Here is a 14,078-nt window from a genome sequence, read left to right as displayed (position 1 = left end):
CATTGAAATCTTCAAGTCCAGTAATCTTCTTATCATCAAAAGAGACATTGATCGATTCCATGACAACCCTTGTTCTTAAATTGTAGACTCTGAAGGCTTTTATGGAAGGTGGATATTTAACAAAAATTCCTTCATCAGCTTTTAGATCAAATTTAGATAGCTGTTCGGGATGAGTATTAAGAACAAAACACTTGCAACCAAATACATGAAAATACTTCAGATTTGGCTTCTTTTTCTTCACCATCTCATATGGTGTCTTTCCATGCTTGTTATAAGTGTAGCATTCTGAGTAAAACAAGCAGTCTGCACAGCTTCAACCCAAAAGTAGGTTGGCAACTTTGCTTCATCAAGCATAGTTCGTGCAGCTTCAATAAGAGTTTTATTCTTTCTTTCAACAACTCCATTTTGCTGTGGAGTTCCAGGAGCAGAAAATTCCTGCTTTATTCCATGGTTTTTGCAGAACTCTTCCATAATCAAATTCTTGTACTCAGTGCCATTATCACTTCTTATGATCTTCACTGAATCTTTGACCAATTTATCCAGTTGCTTGACATGATCAATCAAGATGGATGCAGTTTTACTTTTTGTGTGCAAGAAATACACCCATGTGTATCTGGTGAACTCATCCACTATGACCATATCATATTTCTTCTTTGCAATAGTCATGACATTCACTGGACCAAATAGATCAACATGTAGTAGGTGATAAGGCTCAAGAATTGATGATTCAGTCTTGCTCTTGAATGAAGATTTTCTTTGTTTTGCCTTCTGACATGAATCACAAAGGCCATCAGGAGCAAATACTGATTTTGGCAGTCCTCTCACAAGATCTTTCTTGACTAGTTCATTTATATTGTTAAAATTTAAATGAGAGAGTTTATTGTGCCAATCCTAGCTTTCTTCAATGGATGCTCTACTCAACAGACAGACTGCAGAACCATCAGTACTTGTTGAAAGGTTGGCTTCATAAATGTTACCATACCTATATCCTTTCAGAACCACTTTTCCTGTTGAATTACTTATAACTTTACAGTGTTCTTCAAAGAAATCCACATGATAACCTCTGTCACAGATTTGACTTATACTCAACATATTGTGTTTAAGTCCTGAGACTAGAGCTACTTTTTCAATGATGACATTCCCAAGATTGATATTGCCATATCCCAGAGTTTTTCCAATGTTGCCATCTCCATAAGAAACACCTGGGCCAGCTTTCTCCACAAAGTCTGATAGCAGGGCTTTATTTCCAGTCATATGTCTTGAACATCCACTGTCCAGAACTAGGATGTTTTTCATGTTGCCCTACAATCACAAAGACCACTAATGATTAGTTTTAAGGACCCAGACTTGCTTGGATCCTTTGGCCTCTTTAAGTGTGTCAACATTTGCAGCGGATTTAGCATCAGAGTTTATGTTAACAGTATCTTATCAGAATTTGCAATATCATACTTTGCATCAGAACTTACACTAGAAGGAATAATGCTAACTTTCTTTACAGAAAGTTTTATTTGATAATAGTCATTGTATAAACTATGATATTCCTTACAAGTATAAATGGAATGCCATAAACTACCACAATGAAAACAAGGATTTTGTGGCTTATATCTAACAGACAGACTCTTAACTCCTGACTGTAAAGGTAAGGAGTTTATGTTCTTATTCTTCGTGCAAAAAGAAGCCAGATGGTTAGAGTTTCCACAGTTATGACATGGTTTTCTAGGAGCATTAGGAATAGGCTTATAATTGTTACTTTTGTTCACACCTTCCTTTCCATTCCTATTTTTCCTAGGTGGCTTTACCTTGTTTACATTCTTAACATCTTTCAGCTTATGTTTAAGCTGCTTCTTTGTCATTAAGCCTATGTTAACTTCAATTGGCTTGTCCTGTTTAGGTTTGTCAGAAGTTACTTTCTCCTTAACTTCTAATTTCTCAACATCATACTTTGCAGTTACAAACTTAACAAGATTTACCTTTGGTTTTTGTTTAACAACTATAGGCTCAGTTTCTACAGTTTCCTTACTGTTCTTATCATCTCCATAACCTAAGCCCTCTTTCCAGTTTCCACTACTAAGAATATCCTGAGTTGTTCTACCAGAGTTAGTCCAAGTCCTAATAATCTCTCTTTCCTTTTCTAACTCAGTTTTTAGAGATTCATTCATTTTTAGCACTTCATCCCTAACATAAAAGGCATCATCTCTATCTTTCTGAGTTTGATGGAACATGACTAACTCTTTTTCTAAATAATCATTCCTCTTTTTATAGGCAAGATTTTCAGAAGTTAATCTTTCACATGTTAAAGTTTGATCTTTATAACTAATGAACATGGTTTTAAGATATCTTCTCAACTCAGTAATATCATCAGTATGAAATGCATAAGTAGTTTGAGGTACCTTTAAGTCAGCAGTATCAGAACTGCTATCAGCATTTGCCATCAAGGCATAATTTTCCTCATCCTCAGAATCTGAAGCATCTGACCAGCTTTTCTTCTTTGTGACAAGATCCTTGCCTTTGCCACTCTTCCCTTTTCTGCAATCAGGAGATATGTGGCCTTTCTCACCACAGTTGTAGCATTTAACATTCGAGTAATCTCCTCTATCAGACTTTCCTCCTTTGCCTTCAGATTTTCTGAAACCTTTCTTATCAGAACTTGCACCTTTCCTGGAAAATTTCTTTCCTCTCCTGAATTTCCTGTATGCAATCTTTGTGATTCCTTTCACCATAAGAGCACACAGCTTCATCATCTCCTCATCAGGGTCCATCTCAGGTATACTTTCAGTTTTCGAGTCATCATCACTATCAGGACTTGATGACTCAGTATCAGACTTTGTGATGAGAGCCTTGCCCTTGCCTTTCCCTGAGGCAAAAACTTTGGGACTTTCCTCCTCAGCCACAAAGGCAACTGTCCTTGACTTTCTTCCATTCCTCTTGCTTCTTTGTTCCATCTCAAGTTCATGAGTCTTGAGCATCCCATAAATCTCATCAAGAGTTATTTCATCAAGATTATAGTTGTCTCTTATTATTGTGGCCTTCAAATCCCATCTTTCAAGAAGAGCTAACAGGAATTTAAGATTTGAATCTTCAATATCATACTCTTTGTCAACTAGTGACAAATTATTCAAGAGTTTGACAAATCTGTCATATAAATCAGTTAATGACTCATCAGGCTTTGAGTCAAAGTGCTCATACTCTTGAGTGAGTATAGTCTTCATGTTCTTCTTGATTTAATCAGTTCCCTGACACCTTATTTCCAAAGCATCCCATATCTCTTTTGCAGTCTTGAATTGAATTACCCTGTTTGACATTACATTATCAATGACACTATGCAGCAAGTGTCTTACCTTTGCATTCTTTGCAATCGATGAGATATCTTCAGCAGTGTAATCACTTTTCTCCTTTGGTACAGACTTTGTTGGCTGACCTGCAACTTCCACAGAGAGTTTGGTTGGCATATGTGGTCCTTCATTAATCCTGTCGAGATATTCTGGATCTGTAGCTTCCAGAAACATAGACATCTTCACTTTCCATATGGAATCCTCAGAAGGTTTCAACATAAGAACTCTTATAGTCTCATATCGACTATGGGTTATGGTTTTTGGAGGTTTATCAGTTTTGGTGGGCTTGGTTGGAGTTTCTTCTTCAGACATGATTGTTTATGGATCTTAAACTGTATGTGTGTTAACAGATCGGCTCTGATACCACTTGTTAGGTCACACACACTGTAGAAGGGGGTTGAATACAGTGTTTACTACAATCAAATCGAATATAAGAACTCAAGTAACAGAAAACAGATTTAATTCAACACAATAAACGTTGTTACAATATGGAACTTTCCTCTCTCAGTGATGAACAAATTATCACAAGAGCTGCTAGGGTTACAAAGAATAATAACTTCGATAATGATAACACTTATAGTGTAAACCCTATGCCTATGTTTATATACTACATAGTTACAAGATAATGTTCTAATTGATATGGAATATAATTCTGCTTCCTAAAATATATCAACTAGTTATCTTTTCTTCCAAGTATTCTATTCTTCATTGAATTCTTTCTTCATGCATATTTCTTTCTGTCTTAGTATCGATTTTCTTTCCTTTCAATCAGCCGCCTGCCTTATCTGAAAGTCATCTTAAGTCCTGATATTATCTTCTGATAAATATCTTATGATAACTTAAGTTCTGATAACTTAAGTTCTGATATCTTAAGTTCTGTCTTCAGTAAAGTGCTGATTTCCAGTTAAGTACTGATTTGTCCTGTTAGGTAAGATCTGAAAACTAAAAATATATCATATTACACATGACATTATCAAATATATCTAACATAAAATTAACATACTCACATTTTATTAAATACAAACATCCAAATATTATTATCAATCATCAGATAATTCACCAAAAATTCATATAATATTCACATCATATATTGATACAAATAATTATACGATATTTCCCGGATGTTAAAATTATGATTCTTATAATCAGGTTGATTAGTTGGTTTATGTTTGTATGCCTTTTGCTTGTTGCACTATCTGTTTTATGCTAGTTGGTTAAGTTGTATAGTTTATTAGTGTTTCCTTGATTGGGTACCAGTAGCAAACTGGTTTGTTGTTTTTATGCTTAGCTTGTGTTTCAGTTGGATGGTTGTAGGCTGATATGCCTTAGTTTGTGTTGGTTAATGCAATATGCTTTCTTTTGCAATTTTTTAATCTTTCTAATGTTCATTGACTTAGAACTGCTGCATAAGCATACTAGGATTCAAGCACACACATGCCACTGATCCTATGGACTGCCTGGGGGCTCCTGCGAGGCTCCCTTGATCTGTTCCCAGGGGGAATTGGCCACATGTAGAAAAGCACTTGCATTTGTGATTATTGCAGGATGAAATCTCAGTTTTGGTGCTTGTTCTTTTGGATTTGGAACTACTCTATAGCACTGTTTTTATTCCTTGTCTCAAACTTAAGTTCAATTATTATATTTGTCACTTTTAGAAAGATTACTAACTTGTGTATATGTAGTAGGGTAATGATGTGAAATATTACTAACTTGTGTATATGTAGTAGGGTAATGATGTGAAGTCTGAACCCTGCCCCCTCCCCCTTACCAAAATTCATTGTACAGAATTGAGCTGATCACATTTATGATTTCTGCTATGGATTTTAAGTTACAATTTTTTTAGGTGTAAAATTTGGCAAAGTTTGTGCTTAAGGACTAATACCTTTGTGCTTTTTTCAGGACTTAAACTCCAAGATGGAGTGCTACTCGACCAAAAGAAACACATCGGCTACCAATCTACAATTTTATCTTGCTAAATTAGCATTATTTGTTTTTTAATTGTGTAAAATAGAATAACTATTGTGTATTTAGAATTATTTTTGGTAAAATATATACTCGGTTGTGTAGCATACTATCCTTAAACCTCTACGACTCTTTATAGTTTAAAATTTCATAGTTAGTAGGTTTAATGATATTTTGCTATAGCTAGATTTTATCTCGAATTAAAAGCATGCCATAATATTCATTCAATACGAATTAATCTAGCTAAATCGAATAAATTGTTAAGTACTCGATATATAATTACAGATATTTTATAAAAGTACTAACAATGTTAAATGATGAATGTTTGCAGAAACTTAATGGATCATGGGCTTATATATGGAAAATTCGAATTTCTGGAAAATTCGAACAAACTTGAAACAATTCGATCCAAATTTCTCAAACTTTTTGTTATAAATTGTTATGCTCCTAATGAAGATATGATACTAACAACTTATATCCAAATGCAGATTTAAAAATTGAATCTTTTGCAATTAATTTGGAACAAATTCGATCAAAAAACCAAGTTCAAACAAATCAAGATTGGACCATTTTCAAGACGAACCTAACATTTTGTAATCTATTTTATCTTGTAAAAATGGGTGGTCTTTATGTATTCGTAGAATAGGTTTTGACGAATTTGTAATTAATAACCAGTCCCAAATGTGAAGATTCGGGATGTTTTGATTGGTTCAGAGTAATAAGGAGATTGGTCTTGTGTTGGTTCTAATAATCAGGATTTAATCACGTACCAACCCACTTCCCTTGTTCCCTCCCTCAATACTAATTCTCACTTTTTGGCTTTTGCCAGAAAGGGGAATAAAGTATTCTACGGGATAAAAATGAAAATTACTTGTGCTAACATTGTTTTGTAGGTACGAAAGAGGATCATACGGAGTGATATGTTCCGACGCTTGTCACAAGGGGTAACTTCTAAAATTTTCTCTTTCTACGTGCTTATTTGCTTGCTTACGTGTTTGCTTGTTTGCTTGCTTATTTGCTTGCTTACGTGTTTGCTTGTATGTGTACTTATACTTAGGCGAAGCTACTCTCCATATTTTTATTTGTATCTTGCATCATGCATACTTTTAGGGGAAGTAGTTCTTGCACACACATATTTAATTTTCATTAGTAGGTTTTGACAAATACCAAAAAGGGGAAGATTGAGAGGTCAACGCTTTTACCCTTTAGGTTTTGGTGATTTTCAAAAGTAAAAGTGAGAATTAAATTAGATTCCTAGGTCACGTAGAATCCTCCCTTAGGGTTTTATATGAGGCACTTACCGGAATCAAGTCGAACTAAGTCATTTTGGATAAACCGTACTAAAATGCTTCCGACACATCTTCAAATGACATGACTTGAGATAGATATATCAACTCAAGGATATATTCTATATTAGGTTGTTTTTGTCAAACAAACCTAGGCTTACGGCTAAAGGCACAGAAACCGAGAATTTTCGAACACTGCTTTTACGAACCAAAAATGATCAAATTATTTAAAAGCATTTCACACTTAAATGTTTTACTCTCAAATATATTGAATATATTTATTGAATATTTATGTTCAAATTTTTAGTGCCAAAAGTCATTCCAAAAGACCCAAAACAGATTTTATTCCAAAATACCCGTAAATCATTATTTATCCGGATAAAATCATATAAAATTCAAAGATAATTATTCCTTGGACCTCATAATCATTATTTTATAAGGAATATTATTATTGAATAGTTTTGAAGTCAAAACTTTTGTCTGCCTCATCGGTAAAGACAAATGTATTTTCCGAGCGCTCCGGAAGGTTGTTTTAACATTCATAAAAATCCTAAACAATAATTCCAAATGTATTTTAGACTTAAAAATTGGGATTTGTATTTCTTATCTTTCCTTCTTTCACAAATATTATGTCCGTGATTTTAGCATGACTTTTTTCCGGGACCCCAAAAACGATACATAATTGATTTATCGGTCGCTTAAAAGTCATAGATGGTCAACTTATTTCAAGGTGAAATTTTGAACATGATCCTAAGATATTATTTCTAGAGGATCCCCAAAATTTCATAATATTTCATTGATTTTTCGATTTTTAGTGAAATACGCAATTTTGGTCGTCGGTAAGCGCGCAGAACGTTTTCAGCTCTGTCTAAATAATACAAAAACGTGGCAAACCAATTTTTGGCCTCCAAATTTTAATTTCTAAAGCTGTAAATGAGTTGTATGGACCAGCCCCCACTTTTCCTTGCCTTGGAAGATGTGTTAGCTTTATTCTGAAGCTAAAAACCCTAATATTTGGCTTATAAAAGGACCCCTAACCCTCCTCTTTCCCCAAACCCTTGGTGAACCAATCTTATGCTGATAAAACCACTCTAGAAACATCTATATTCTGCTACTAAATTGAAAAAAAGTTTCTAGAGCTTAAGCCCTCCTTCTTTCATGTTTTAACTTAATTTTGGCTTGGTTTTTATCACCCTTTCTCACCAAAATACACACCCATTTGGCCACCTCTCTTAGGAACTTTCTTGGCCTTATTTTGCTGCCTTTGAGTGACAACTTGAGACTTGAAAAGTCAATATCCAAAGCCACCCTTCGGCCATTTTTCCGGCGACTTTTCCGGCGACTAGTTTTGTGTGTTTTTCGGATTCACCATCTCGTATCTCTTGTAGTCTTCTCTATTTTGAGGGGCTTGAGCCTTTGTAAGGTCAAGAGTCATAATATTGGTTTATTTGGAGTGTATTGAGTGTTCTTGAACCCATCCTTGCTAGATCTAACCATTTGATACACTTTGGTGCAAGTTCCGTAAACTTTGGCATAAAAACGCACTTGTTCTTGATTTATTCATGTAGTATGTTTTGGAGCTTTAGTAGGAACATACCAAGAGTTAGTAGCTAAGATCTACTGACTTTTAAGTCCTTTCACTCAAGATTAGGAGCTTGAAGTGATTAAAGGCATTTAGACGATTTTCGGTTAAAACCAACGTCCCTAAACGAGCATAAACCGTAAGTGGTTTTATTCTTGGTTTTTGAATACCAAAATCTTATCTAAGTTTGGTCTTGATTTTTTTATTTGAATCTTGATTATCAAGATGAGTTATCTTGAAAAAGAACATAACAAACTAGGCCATTTGAACTTGAAGAAGCAAGTTCAAATTTTCGACCATACGAGTTGTTATACTCGGCCGAATACAAAAGCTCTAGTGCCTTGCGTTGCTTGCTTGTTTTTCTTTCTTTAACAAGTGCACTAAGCTAGCTATAGTCTTGTGTTATTAAGTTCTTGACCCTTTCATACTTTCTCTTGAAAGAACTTAAAGAAATGAGACGGAAATGCATTCGGTTTCACTATTTTTGGTCGAATAGTTTTGCTATGAACATTGGTTGCATTTTGATAGTTTCGATCTATTTACCAAGTGCATTTAGAAAGGTATAGAATTGTATTCTTAAGTCCTTGACCCTTTCATTCTATATCTTAAAAGGACTTAAAGAACGAGCCTATAAATTGTTCATTCAGCCCTTACGTGTTTCGTGTTCATCCTTGGCCGAATAGAACACACACTTGCATTCATATTTATTTGCTTGTCTTGCATATTGTTTGTGTGATTTGTCCCTTGCGTGACATATCCCGACAATCTTTTATATACTTTCCGCACTAGTGTAACGCGTATTAGCGTGGCGAAAGCTGAATAGTTTAACGCGTAATAGCATCGATTTATATATTTTCTCGTCATATATTTATTGCTTATTTGCTTGTATGCTTGTAACTTGTCTTCTTTTCTTTGCAGTGAGGTGAAGTGAAGTGGGGTGATCCTTGTGCTAAGACCCAAGTCTTAGGCGTACTAACGAGGAGTTAGTAGCCTTTGCACCGTGAGGCAAAGGAAAGACCTGAGATCTAAGACCTAGATCCGAGACCCGCCAAGAAGAAAAAGGACGAAGGCTATGTAAAAGGATTTACGAGTGCTTGAGGAGGTGACTAGGTTATTACGCTCCAAGATAGTCTTGTAATAGGGTTGCTATTTATTTTGAGAAAGTTACTTGTGTGTACCGTTCCAAGACATTTAAATGGTGGTTAGTTTGTAAAGGTTTCTCCGCTTACTATAGAGGAGGTTTTTTATAGTAGAGAAAATCTCGAGTTCGGGAAGGAGCTCGGGGACTGGATTAGGGGTGAGTGGACTCCGATTGTTGAGTTGGCCATCGCGAACCAGGATAAATCGACCGTGTCTTGCATCTTCTTTTCGTATCTTTATTTTTCGCACTTAATTAACTTGTTTACAAGTAGTTAACATTAAAGAGGAGAAAATAAATTTTTAAAAGCCAAACTCTTAAATTTTTAAGGTGATAAGCTATTAAACCCCCCCTCTAGCTTATCGAACCCACTCGCGGGACATATCACACAGGAATCATAAAGTTTTGGATTTTCCGGAAAATTAAAGAATTTATTCAAATTATGAAAAATAACTCAAATTTTGAAGTTGGTTTCACACCAAATTTGATGAGTGTTTTGGAAGGGTGGTGATGAGAGCTTCGATTTGGTTACAAGAGCGTTTCAAACGGAGTCCGATAACGCCTCCAAATTTCAATTTGATTCTCATGAACACGAAGAACACGAAGAACATTCAAGAACTTAATCTGAAAATCAAACAGCCTTTTGAGCATGTTATGGAACTCGAAATTCAACATATGATATATCAAATTGAATGGCAGTAGATGCTCTATAACATACAATCATCGAATCCGACAAACCAAATCGTTTACGAAAATTTATATTTTTACAAAATAATTCGATTTTTTTTAAAAATAATAGAAAAATACCGATGAAATCTGGGACACTGTGGATGATTAAACTGGATTCTATGTGTCGAGTGCTTCAATTTGACTACTTGTACGTCGAAATCCGACTTTGGTAATACCTCCAAATCTTGGTTTGATTATGAAGAACGCGAAAAACACTCATCTGTTTCTCTCGATAATTATGAAATTTTACAGATTGATTATGATTATACGAATAAAATGAAATAATAAAAGGGCTATATATATTTATGGAATATTGGTTCGTGTTGGATCGTATTGGATCGATAAATTAGTTACTTAGCCGCTAAGTAACTTCAAAATGATCCGAAAATAGATTACTTAGCCGCTAAGTAACTATAAACACCATATGAGAAAATAATGTAAAAATATTATGTCTCTCGAGAATACGAGTTTTATTAATCAACCGAAATGATTGTCGTCTCGAAAATTATACGCCGGGACGCGTACGGGTCAAACCGTAACCCGGATTGAAAAATTTAAAATACGGAAAATGTCCGGAATTACAGATTTGGTTAGGAAGGAGTTTTCGGAAGAGTTTCGGGTTGTAAAAACGTAAAAACGGTCGAGGTTGGATGATTCCCGGTTTTATAAAATAGTTTTGTAATTATACGGAAAATAATTATTAAATCTGTAAATCATTATAAAAATCATATAATAATCCAAAAATTACCAGAAAAATACCATAATTATCTATACTTTATTCTGGACATATTACAAATTAAAATACTCAAATAATATCAAATATAAACATCCAAACATCAATTCCAATTATCATATAATTCACAAAAATTCACATAAAAATCACATAAACAATTCCAAATAATTATAATAATAATATCTGCAAATATGAGATATTACAACCTAAGCCTAGTAATTCTAGTAGGTTTAATAGTACAATTATTGGTATCCTAACTAAAAAATAAAAGTGTAAAATTTCTACTACATCATCTGCACCTACAACTTCATTTAGCATGACTAGAGAGTTTTTTCATATAACTATGAGTTGGATAAGGATTTTTCAATACTAACGGGGTGGAGGAACCATGAGAACCAATTTATGGTCTTAGCTAAAATTGCAAGGAACATTTTAGTAGTTTCCGCCTCTACAATTGCGTCCGAGTCCGCTTTTAGTGCCGATAGAAGGGTGTTGGATGAGAAGAGATCAAGTCTTGTGTCAGATGTGATAAAGATATGTGTTTGCAAAAAGGTTTGGGATCAAGCGGCAAAGAGACAACAAGAGAGGAAATAAGATGACTCGGAGGGAGAAGATGAGACTTGAATGAACATGGACACTTCATCGGAATCGGAAATGTTAATGAACGAACAACAAGAACAAGAAGAATTTGAATAAATAAAATATAATATATTTGCCATGTATTTTTAGAATTTTTTATTTTGTATTTTGTTTAAATTATATACACGGTTTGTCCCATTTTTTAGAGAGGAGTCCTCTCAAATCAATTGTAATTTTTTTAATTAATAAAATTTTTAGCTCTACTGTCCTCTTTTTCTTATTTTAATTATTTTAACACATGTATGTTAGTTTCCCGAATTCATTCTGCGTGTTCTTCTTCTGCTTCTTTTAGCTAGAAATTAAATAGCTACTAAAATATTTAAAATAATGAAATGATATTTGTTTGTTTGAGTAAAATAACTACTACTATATATATATATATTAAACATATGAGATTTTGTTGAGATAATTAACTAGACAATTACTGCATTGTGCTACTAGAAAAAAACGAACAGCTCGGCTCGCCCGGCATGGCATGGCTCGCCAGATGTCCTTGAACCGCAAAATTGCCTAATTCGCGAGCTGTGCACGATTTACCATTTCAACAACTCGGCCCAGCTCGGCACGGACCGTGTATCTTCACGTGCCGTTAATAAGCTCAGTGTTAGTGAACCAGCCCGCCGGAAACTCGGCATGGCACGCTCGGCCCGCTTGTTTGGCCACCTCTAAATATTGTACCTGCATGCATAAATGTAAACATATGGAATTTAACTTCAAATTTAACCTTATTATATTGTTTAATAATTACCAAACGATCATGATTTGATAGTCCAGACGTCTAATGTCATGCAGGTAAACAATGTAACCCAAACTATAAACATAATCGCAGTGTAAATCTAATAATCATTGAACACTTCAGAGGTTTGCGGGTAGACTGGTAGGAGAATACGAGAAGACATGAATCAAAAAAGGTGTTCTAGTTTAGAATTCTTAGCATCAGGACTTAAAATAAGAAGTATTTACATATGTTATAATTAAAAATTTTATATAAGTTATATATCCATATATGATATATATATAATATATGTAAAATATATATTTTGGGTTCAATTTGATTTATTCGGTCGAACAATTCATTAAACCAAACCCAAACAAAAAAATATCGGTTCTCATCTATTATAAACTGAAACCAAAGCAAGCCATTAAAAATTGAAATTTTGGTTTAGCTAGTACGGTTTGTACGGCGCAAGCAGTTTCAGAATGATTATGCTCAAACCTACTCATAGTCCATGCCTTCAACTGAAGCCATTTTAAACTTTCATTACTACTTGAACTATTTTTAGCATATCACTGCCTCCATTTCCCGATATCTATTCAGAATACTGGAGTAATATCCAACCTTATTCTCATGTTCGTAATAAAATTTGGCTGTCACTCAAATAGTTTCAGTTAGATGAATTCTCTAAAAAAGATATGACTCTTTCAAAACAAAACGATTTAGTATAATTATAGATATCTCAAACTCATTCGTTATAGTTGTTAATTATGAGCCCATACTCTACACATTAATTCCCGCTAGAAATTTTCTTCTTTTACACTGCTTAATTTTTCCATCTATTTCACCTTTGTGTTATAAATTGTTTATATAATTATTAGGTATAAACACATAGCAAAATAGATAAACTGATATACCCACAGTGTTTAAGCTAAAAATATTTCATAGTACAGTTTTTTAATAGCAAAACAACTTGCTGATAAAAAATGTCCAATATTTATAAATATAATTAAAATTTAACAAACACGGAGCCTATTTTATTTCTAAATATAAATAAAAAAGAATATTTTATGTTTTTATCTCAAAATCATCTCCAAAATTTATTTTAAGTACTCCATCCGTTTTAAAAATGTACTACGTTTGACTTTTTGCACACATTTTGTTGTGTTCTAACTATAGTTAAAAAAATAAAATTTCATAGTCTTGTCAATTGACATGAGTCTTGTCCATTGACATGAGTCGATTGTTAATTTGTTAATTGTGTTAGATTCGTCCAATTGTTAAAGTTTTTGCATTTCTCAAGTTTTGTTACAAACTTTCTTTGATCCGGTATCAAACATGGAGAACATCACACAAACCATGAATAGTATAATCTTGGAGGAAGAGGAAGAGGAGGAACGAGGGATTGCGTTTGAAGTGGAGAATAATAATGATAAGGAGGCATCTCTAAATGCAGGAGACGTGAAATTGTGTCTGGAAAGCCGTTTTCTTACGGAAGGGGTGTTGGGTTTTCAAGCAATGCAACAGAACTTAGCAGTATTATGAAGGCCAGTAAAGGGGGTATATATTAGATAATTAGATGTCAATTTGTTTGTCTTTCAATTCAATCACGAGATTGATTTTAATCGAGTAATTGAAGGTACTCCGTGATCATTCAACAAGAAAGTGCTTATCATTTCGCGTATGCCAGGAGGGTATAAACCCCTGATGCATTCCTCTGAATAACATTGATCTATGGGTGCAAATATATTACCTTCAGCCAAGCTTCAATTCAGATAAGATAATCAGAGAAGTAGGCAATGAAGTGGGAAGATTTGTAATTTCTTGCCCAAGTAATTTCAAAGGGGTGTGGAGAGAATACCTGAGATTTTGAGTAATAATTGATCTTACCAAACATATCAAAAGACGTATGAAAATAAGGATGTCAGGAAATGAATGGATCTAGATAATGTTTTAATATAA

General features: G+C 34.0%; 1 pseudogene; it reads left to right on the top strand.

Annotated features, from left to right (window-relative positions):
* The window catches only part of LOC141695650 (uncharacterized), a 32,558-nt pseudogene extending 18,897 nt beyond the window's left edge, over positions 1–13,661 (top strand).
* The last annotated feature ends 417 nt before the right edge of the window (positions 13,662–14,078 follow it).

Source organism: Apium graveolens, chromosome 11, assembly GCF_009905375.1.
Source record: "Apium graveolens cultivar Ventura chromosome 11, ASM990537v1, whole genome shotgun sequence".
Classification (NCBI taxonomy): Eukaryota; Viridiplantae; Streptophyta; class Magnoliopsida; order Apiales; family Apiaceae; genus Apium; species Apium graveolens.
This window is presented reverse-complemented; position numbering and strand designations above follow the sequence as displayed.